The sequence below is a fragment of the Echinops telfairi genome, unplaced genomic scaffold (assembly GCF_000313985.2).
Source record: "Echinops telfairi isolate 266 unplaced genomic scaffold, ASM31398v2 ScPeMD7_2565;HRSCAF=3150, whole genome shotgun sequence".
Lineage (NCBI taxonomy): Eukaryota > Metazoa > Chordata > Mammalia > Afrosoricida > Tenrecidae > Echinops > Echinops telfairi.
The window spans coordinates 8,759,509-8,769,121 of NW_022106463.1; the positions used below are offsets into that span (position 1 = coordinate 8,759,509).

The 9,613-nt window shown below is 42.8% G+C and overlaps 1 pseudogene; it reads left to right on the top strand.

The window, feature by feature from the left end:
* The first annotated feature begins 4,423 nt into the window (after positions 1-4,423).
* Positions 4,424-5,135, top strand: LOC101659482 (annotated as a pseudogene).
* Positions 5,136-9,613: the final 4,478 nt, after the last annotated feature.

Here is a 9,613-nt window from a genome sequence, read left to right on the forward strand (position 1 = left end):
TGAGTCTGAAGAGGACTTTATAGATTGGTATCGGGCTAATATCGAACTTATGGGCTTGGACTGGACTGGTTGGGATGTTTTCTTAATGTACAATTACCCTTTATATAAAACGCTCTCTTATACACATATGAGTGTCTAAGGATTTGTTTCTCTAGTCTACCCAGACTCACACAATGTCGTCCAGATTCATTCAGGTCATGAAGTATTGTGCAGACTCTTCCTTATTCTGTCACGTATAGTTGTCCATTGTGAATATGTTCTCTAGTTCATTAATTCATCCATTAATTGGCACTTAGGTTGTTTCTGGAGGCATGATGACAGTGGTTACTTATTGGGCTGCTAATGGCAAGGCTAGCAGTTCAAAACCACCAGCCCACTCCCTGGGAAAAACATGAGGCTTTCTACTCCTGCAAAGAGTTACAGGCTTGGAAACTCACCAGGGATGTTCTACCATGTCCTAAGAGTTGCTGTGAGTCAGCATTGACTTGATGGCACTGAGTGTGTTTTAGGCTGTTTCTATTTCTCTGCAATTGTGAATAAAGCTGAATTGAACATGGTGATACATATACCTTCCCATGTCTAGCCTCTTATTTCTTTAGGGTCTATGTCTAGTACTGGGATTGGTGCATCCAATGATATAGTTTTAAAAATCTTTCATTTACTGTGTAACTTTTTATTGTGAATGAAGTAAAGATTCAGAAAACAGACCATCTGTTTGACATTTAATGGTTCATACACGTTTTGTTTCAGCTCATCCATTGCAATCCTCTTCATGTTCCATCACATCCTACTTCCTGTGTTCCTGTGTCCATTCCTTCTTCTTTCCTAACCCTTGGAACTTTGTCCTTTTGTTCTCAAAGGGTCGATTTTTTCTAACACAGTGGTGGAGCCAGATCTTAAGGGCGATTAAAGGATCATGCTCTTGCAAGTCCTACCAGTCATGATCCGACCAGTCAGCCTGGTCTCTCATGACTTGGAGTTCTGGCCGACATTTTCTCCCACTCTATCCAGGGCCTTCTAATGGGATCCTTTAAAGAGCAGTTGGTAATGGTAACCAGACACCATCCAGTGCTCCTGATCTCGGGGCTGTGGAGGAGGATGTTTGTGTGACCCGTCAGTTCACTGGCGCCTTGTTTCCACAGGCCTTTATATTGTCATCACTCTTCCTCCAGTTGGAGAGAGACCAATTGTTGCACCTAAATGGCTGCTCATGAGTTTTTAAGACCCCCAGTTAGGTCAAATATCACCTGTTCCTATAGGTGGATGGGTTTACTTCTGGGCTCCCAGTCTGTTCCAGAGGTCTATGTGTCTGTCGTTAAATCAGTACCAGCCTGTTTTGAGTTCCATAGTAGGTTTTAAAATTGGGAAGTTTGAGACCTCCTACATTGTTGTTCTTCTTCAGTATTGCTTAGCTTCTCTGGGGTCTCTCTTCTGTTGTCTATTTCTTGATTCTCTCAGTGGTGCACCCCACTTCTCCAACTTTATGTGCTCATCTCCCATTCTCTTATTCCTAGCCCAGCTCATGGTCGTCTCTTCTAGACATGACATCTGTCATCCTAAAAGTGTGTTCAACCGACATAAAAAGGATCATAGCAGAACATGATGGACAATTTCACTCTAAAACTTTTGAAAAGTAATGGCAAATTTCTAAAAACACATTACCTACTCAAATTAACATAAACAGAGGTAGACACTGAAACAAAAAGAAAACATCGAAAGACCTATAACAAAAGAAGACATTGAAAATATCCTAAGAAAAAAACTCACAACAACAATAAAAGCTGTGGTCCAGATGGCTGCACTGGGAAGTTCCACCAAGCATTCAGAGAAGAGTTGACATCAAGTCTACTCAAATTATTCCATGAAAAAAGGAATACATGCTTCCAAATTCTATGAAGCCAATATAACCTTGTTCCAATGCCAGACAAAGATGCCATAAAAAGAAAATTATGGACCATTACTCCTCATGAATAGAAACACAAAAATTCTCCCCCAAAATTGTAGCCAGCAGAACTCAACAACATATTTAATAAAATACATCATAATCAAGTAGGATTCATATCAAGGATGCAAGAACAGCTTAACATCAGAACACCACTCAATGTAACCCACCACATTAAAGAAAAAAAAGGAAAAAGAATCGTGATCGTGTCAATCAATGCAGAAAAGAGCTTTTGATAAAACCACCCTCCTTTCCTGATAAAAACTCAGAGAAAAGTAGGAATAGAAGGGAAATTCCTCAACATAATTAAGGGCATGCTTACAACACCAACAATCCAGCATTATTCTCAACAGAAAGAGATTGAAAACAGTCCCCTTAAGAACTTGAAAGAGACAGCGATGCATATGACCCACGACTTTTATCCAACATTGTACTACAAATCCAAGCCAGAGCCGTAAGTCAAGAGAAGGGAATAAAGCAATATCTAAGATGGTAAGAAAGATGTAAACTACCCCTATTCGCAGATGGCAGCACCCTTTACATAGAAAATTCCACAAGAAAGTAACTAGAAATATTAGAAGGGGCTCAGCAACATGGCAGGTTATGAGATCAACATACAAAAATCACTTAATCCCTCTACTCCACTAAGGACAATTCTGAAATAAAGAAAATGATGCCATTAAACATAGCCCACCAATAGGCTAGCGGATAAATACCTAGGGGTAAATCTTACCAGGGACCTTAAAGCCGTGCACCAGGAAAACTACAAAACACCATTGAAAGGGGGTCTTGGGGAGGAGATGAGCCAGTCACGGTGCGATGTAGCAATGATGAGAAATACAACTTTCCTCTAGTTCCTAAAGGTTTCCTCCCCGCTCCCACTACCATGACTCGAATTCGATCTTGCAAGTCTGGCTAGACCAGAGGAGCTACACTGGTACAGATAGGAACTGAAAATACAGGGAATCCAGGACGGATGAGCCCTATAGGACCAGTGGTGTGAGTGGCAAAACAGGGAGGGTAAAGGGAGAATGGGTAGGAAAGAGGGAACCGATTACATGGAACTGTGTGTGACCTCCTCCCTGGGGGACAGACAACCGAAAAGTGGATGAAGGGAGACGTCGGACAGGGCAAGATATGACAAAATACCCATTTATAAACTATCAAGGGCTCATGTGGGAGTGGGGAGCGGGGAGAGAGGGGAAAAATCAGGACCTAATATCGGGGTTTCAATGGAGAGAAAATGTTTTGAGAAATGATGTACAAATGCGCTTTACACAATTGATGTGTGTATGGATTGGGATACCAGTTGTATGAGCCCCTAATAAAATGTTAAAAAAAAAAAAACACCATTGAAAGAAGCCAAAAGAGACCTACATCAATGAAACAACATACCATGCTCATCAAGCGGAAGACATAACATTGTGACAAAGTCTATAGTAGCCGTGCAATCTATAGATATAATGCAATACTGATCTAACTCTGAACAACCTTCTTTAACAAAATGGAAAAGCTCTTCTCCAACTTTATAGAGACATGACAGAGGTCCCAATGGTTCAAGCATTATGGAAGAAGAAGGAAGTAGGAGGCTTCACATTGCTCGATCTCAGAACTTACTATATAGTGATATTAGTCAAACGAGCCTGGTACTGGTCCAGTGACAGACAGACATGTACCCCCAAGGACCTGCATTGAAAACCCAGAAGTAAATCCACCCAGCAGTTGACAGCTGATCTTCCACAAAGGATTACAATCCACTGAGTAAGGAAAAAACTGTCTCTTTAACAAACAGTGCTGGCAAAACAAGACATCCATTTGCAGAAGAATGAAACAGGATCCATACCTTACGTGATATGTGAAAACTAACTCAAACAGATCAAAGTGTTTTTCAAAATAAGGCCTAAGTGTCAACCCTAATACTATAAAGTCTGTCGAGGATAACAACGGAACAATGCTAGGACCCTGATTTAAATACACTATCAAGCACAACCACAAATCTACAAATGAAAGAAGATAACCAGACCTCTTAAAAATGAAATACTGAAGCTCATCAAAAGACTAGAATGAAAGCGTAAACAGAGAGCCTACAAACTGGCAAAGGCATCCGACAAAGGTTTTAATGTCTAAAATATATTGGAAGCCTTTATACCTCAACAATAGAAGATAAACTATCTTGGCGATGTTTTAGGCCAATGGCATTAGCAGACACTTCAACAAAGAAGATACTCAAGTGGCTAGCAATCATATGACAAGTTTTTCACAATCATTAGCCACTAACCTACTGTTCACAAGTTGATTTTAACTCATTGCAACCCTATAAAAGGTTTCCAAGGCTGTAAATCTTTATGGGAGCGGCTTCCCGAGGAGTTGGTGTTGCTAAGATTGCCAAAAGGCTCTGGAGTTTTTAACTGACGCTAAGGCAGACCCAGACTAGATTTGGAGACTGTAAAACCAGGAGCTGCAGCCGGGGCCTCAGTGCCAATGCATCAACCAAAAAGACAACCAGAATTAGTGGAAGGGTCCCTTCCTGTGTTTGTGTTTCCCATGGAGTTAATCTTTATGCAGATGACCAGTCAACACATAAGCAAGTGTTGATGCTTTATAATCCCTCTGAGTTTGCTTAAAGTTCAAAGTTTTGTGTACGACTCCAAATACGTATGTTGTCGTTGCTGCTGCAGGTGCAGTAAAGCCTCAGTGTTGTGTGGATATTGCGATTCTCGTCATCGAGATGTTCGCACCTGCCACTATCGTGCAATAGACAAATTCCGGCTCCAGGTGTCCGAGCAAAGCCAGCGGAAGGCTTTAGGAAGGAAAGAGGTGGTTGCCACTCTTCTCCCATCCGCAAAAGAACAACAAAAGGAAGAAGAAAGAAGAAAGGAAAACTTAATTTTTGAGCAGTTGATTCAACTAGAAAACAAAGCAGTCTCCTCGGGCCCAAGCTTCCTCACTGTCTTCCTGGGAGTGGTAAGCATTGCAGCCCTGATGCTTCCTACACTGGGGGATGTGGGATCGCTGGGGCCTGTCTACCTCCACTTAAATGTGAACCAGAAAGTAGTGGCGGCTTACATTTTAGGGTTTATCACAATGGCTATACTCAGAACATGAGCGAGGGCCTCAGTTGACCTCTGAAGTGATTTTATCTTCGAAACATCATGAAGGTGGACTGCCTTTTATCTGTCTCACTCCATTAATACGCGACAACCTTATCGAATGATTTCAAATAATTGCAAATGGGGAATGCATGTTTTAAATTACTCTTAATTGTTTTATTTGGAGAATTCCCACAGCTATTCCTGACCCCTGGAAATAATTTGAAGAAATCCTTTTTATATATCTATCTCGGCCTAATGTGCAAAATATTTTAATTCAGACACCTGTTCCTTACTCCTTTTCCTGTCCACTTTGATTAACCCTTCAAAGTTGAAGGCTGAGAAGAGCAAACTTCACCCACCGAAAAATAAAGTCATGTCAATTCCCTAACAAAAAAATCTTTATGGGAGCAAATAGCCTCGTCTTTCTCCCACAGGGCCATTGGTGGATATTGAACTGACAACCTTGTGGTTACCCGTACCACCCAACAGCACCGCTAGGGCTCCCTGTAAGCCATTAGGAAAATGCAAAATAAAACTACAAGGGGATACTATCTCACCCATGCAAAGATGGCACTGAACAGAAACCACAACAAATGTTAGATGAACAGATAAACAACATGGGTTACGCAGACCGTAGACTGCTCCACAGTAACAAAGAAGTCTGGGAGGAATGGACGAATCTGGAGGATAGTATGCGGAGTGAAATAAGTCAATCACCAAAGGATCACTTTTACCCACAGAAATCACGCTTTGACAGGAGGTGGAAGTAGATGGTGGAATTCTGAGGAAGAGGTTGGCAACACACAATACAAGGGAAGTCAGCCATGTGGCCAAGGTAAAGGAAGACACTGAGAGGGCCACAAGCACAAAGGACAAGAGGGCCCTGGTGACAATGGTGGTTACTTGCTGGGCTGCTAACCTCAAGGTTAGCTGTTCGAACCCAGCAGAGATGAAACCTTATACCCCTGAAAGAGTTGCAGCCCACAAACCCACAAGGGCCGTTCTCTCCTGTCTGTGAGTCAGAATTGATTCAATGGCAATGAGACATTTGTTATACGTAACTCTGCAACAAGTGTAATAGCAGCCAAAAATCTGAGTGGCTAATTAAGTACCCTGTATAGATATGGTATATGGGACTACATGAGTGTGTACGTCAGGGCCCCCCAAAAAAGTTAGTGGAAATTTTTCATTACCTTTTCATTCCAAACGTTGATAAACTTTTTTGAAGCCCTCTCACATATAGGTGTGTGTTAGTCTGGATAGATTAGAGAAACAAATTCATGGACACTCATGTGTATAAGAAAGAGCTTATATACAAGAATAACTGAATATTGAGAAAACATCCCAACCCAGTCTAGATCAAGTCCATAAGTCCGATATTAGCCCATATGTCTGATACCAATGTATAAATTCCTCTTCAGACTCAGGAAACACATGCAATGATGCCAAATGCAGGAAGATCACAGGCCAGTGGGTGGAAAGTCCTGTGGATCCAGTGGCGGTAGAAGCATCTCAGCACTGGCATGGGTCTCCAGGACTGTGGCTGCATCAGCATAGCTCCATCAGGCTGATCGTCAGTAATGTCTCACAGGGAGTGAGTGTATCTGGCCTCCAGAGTACTCTCCGTGGTACCTCCAAATGAGGTCATCAAGCTGTGGCCTGATTGACAGGCTAGACTCCACCCTTTCACAAGTTGACATGAGATTATATAATCGCCACAGGTGTGAGCATTTGTGTATGTGTGCTGCATGTATATTCATATAAATAGAACATATAGGATGCACAGTTATAGAAACTTTCTTAGACATATCCAAATACCTTGCAGGATTGAGTTACTTGGTTTAAAGGTTCAGGACCATAATCTCCTGGAAAAACTAGATCAGTTGGCAAAAGACAGTTCATAAAGAGAATGTTTCGCATTCTTGTTTGGTTAGTAGCATCTGGAATTTCAAACGCGTACAAGCAGCCATCTAAGATACAACCATTGGTCTCTGTCCAATCTGAGCAAAGGAGAGTGAAGACAATCAGACTCAAGAAAGCAATCAGTCCACAGGACTCAGAGCCCTATGAACCATAGCCTCTAGTGCATCAGTTCTCAACCTGTGGGTCACCACCCTTTCACGGGGATCACCCGATTCATAAGAGTAGCAAAATTACAGTGATGAAGTAGCAATGAAAATAATTTTAGGGTTGGGGGGGTCACCACAACATGGGGAACTGTATTAAAGGGTTGCGGCATTAGGAAGGTTGAGAACCACTGCTCTAGTGGGAAACCAGAAGAACTAGATGGTGCCCAGCTACCACTACCAACCACTCTGAACAGGCACACAGAAGGCCCCAATTAGAATGGGAGACAAATGGAGAAAATTAAAATTCATTAAGAACAAAACCAAACAAACTTACTGGGCTGATAGAGACTAGAGGAGCCCTCTAACATCATCCTAAAACATCCTTTTAACCTGGAACTAAGGCCATCTTCAGAGGTTACCTTTCAGCTAACTTTTGCTGTTGTAGTTTGGTGCTATCGAATTGGTTCCTACCCATAGAGACCTCGTGCACAACAGAAAGGAAACACGCCGGTCCTGCACCATCCTCACAACTGTTCCTGTGCTTGAGCTCAGTGTTGCAGCCACTGAGTCCATCCATCTCGTTGAGGGCCCTTCCTTTTCATTGGTAATGTCCCTCCACTTTACCAAGCATGATGTCCTTCTCCAGCGATTGGTCCCTCTTGACATCATGCTCGAAGTATGTAAGACAAAGTCTTGTCATCTTTATACCCAAGGATCACTCTGGATGTACTTTGTCCAAGACAGATCGGTTTGTCCTGTGTACTTGCAACATTCTTCCCCAGCACCGCCATTCAAATGCACCGATTCTGCTTCAGTCGTCCTTAGTCAGCGTCCAACTTTCACCTGCAAATGAAGCAAATGAAAATACTATGGCTGGGCAGGCACACCTCAGTCCTCAAAGTAACAGTCTTGCTTCTCAATTCTCTAAATACAGTGCAGCAGATTTACCTAATGCAAAGAGCCTTCTGTTTTCTTGGCTGCTGTTTCCACGAGGGTTGATTACGGATCTAAGCGAAAGGCAAAATCCTTGACAACATCAACTGTTTCTCCACTTACCGTGATGTTTACCCATTGGCCTACTTGTGAGGATTTGGGTCTTGTTTACATTGAGTTGTAATCCTTACTGAAGGCTGCAACCCTTGATCTTCATCAGTCAGTGTTTCAAGTCCTCACTTTCTTCAGCAAGAAAGGTTGTGCCATCCGTACAGCCCACATTGTTCATGAGCCTTTCTCTAATCTTGATGCCTGTTGGCATTTGAAACACATGAGGCTTCCAGCATCACAGCAGCACACAAGCCAGTGCAGTAGGACAGACAGACAAGTGGTGGAGCCACATTAAAGATGAGCCTGTACCTATGCAACCACGAGGTGTCGAAGGGATCAGGTGTAAGGCATCATCAGAACAAAAAATCTTACCATAGTGAATGATGGGGGGAGTGCGGAGTGGAGATCCAAAGCCCATTAGTAGGCCACTGGAGATCCCCTTGCAGAGGGGTCTCAGGGAGGAGATGAGCCAGTCAGGGTGCGATGTAACAATGATGAGAAATACAACCTTCCTCTAGTTCCTAAAGGTTTCCTCCCCGATCCCACTACCATGACTCGAATTCTATCTTGCAAGACTGGCTAGACCAGAGGAGGTACACTGGTACAGATAGGAACTGAAAACACAGGGAATTCAGGACGGATGAGCCCTATAGGACCAGTGGTGTGAGTGGCAAAACAGGGAGGGTAAAGGGAGAATGGGTAGGAAAGAGGGAACCGATTACATGGAACTGTGTGTGACCTCCTCCCTGGGGGACAGACAACCGAAAAGTGGGTGAAGGGAGACGTCGGACAGGGCAAGATATGACAAAATACCCATTTATAAACTATCAAGGGCTCATGCGGGAGTGGGGAGCGGGGAGGGAGGGGAAAAATGAGGACCTAATGTCGGGGGTTTCAATGGAGAGAAAATGTTTTGAGAAATGATGTACAAATGCGCTTTACACAATTGATGTGTGTATGGATTGGGATAACAGTTGTATGAGCCCCTAATAAAATGTTAAAAAATAAAATAAAATTAAATTAAATTAAAAATAAATAAATAAATAAATAAATGGGGGGAAAAAGATGCGCCTGTAAAATGAACAATAACATCTGTGAGGAATGTGTTGTTTACAACCATCAGCTCTATAGCCGATGGGCCGCACTTGACCCCAATCAAAGACTGGAGGGCCAGGAGGAGCAGGGAAACTAGCGGGATGAAAAGGAGGAGCGTGCGGACACAATTGGGGCTAACCACCAAAGTCAAGGCACAACTAGTGGAGCAATTGTTGAACGAAAAACAAACTTGCTGTCTAAGCACAAAAAAAGTATTACCTACTGCCCCCATCCCCCACCAATGTGTTTTGGTAAGGCACTAGTGGGCACCTTCTCACCCCAGCAGCACCCTCAATCCCTCAACATATTGATTGAGTTCTGTATTTTGTGACCCATCCAAACCTAGCCAACCACATTGTCAAGTCAATACT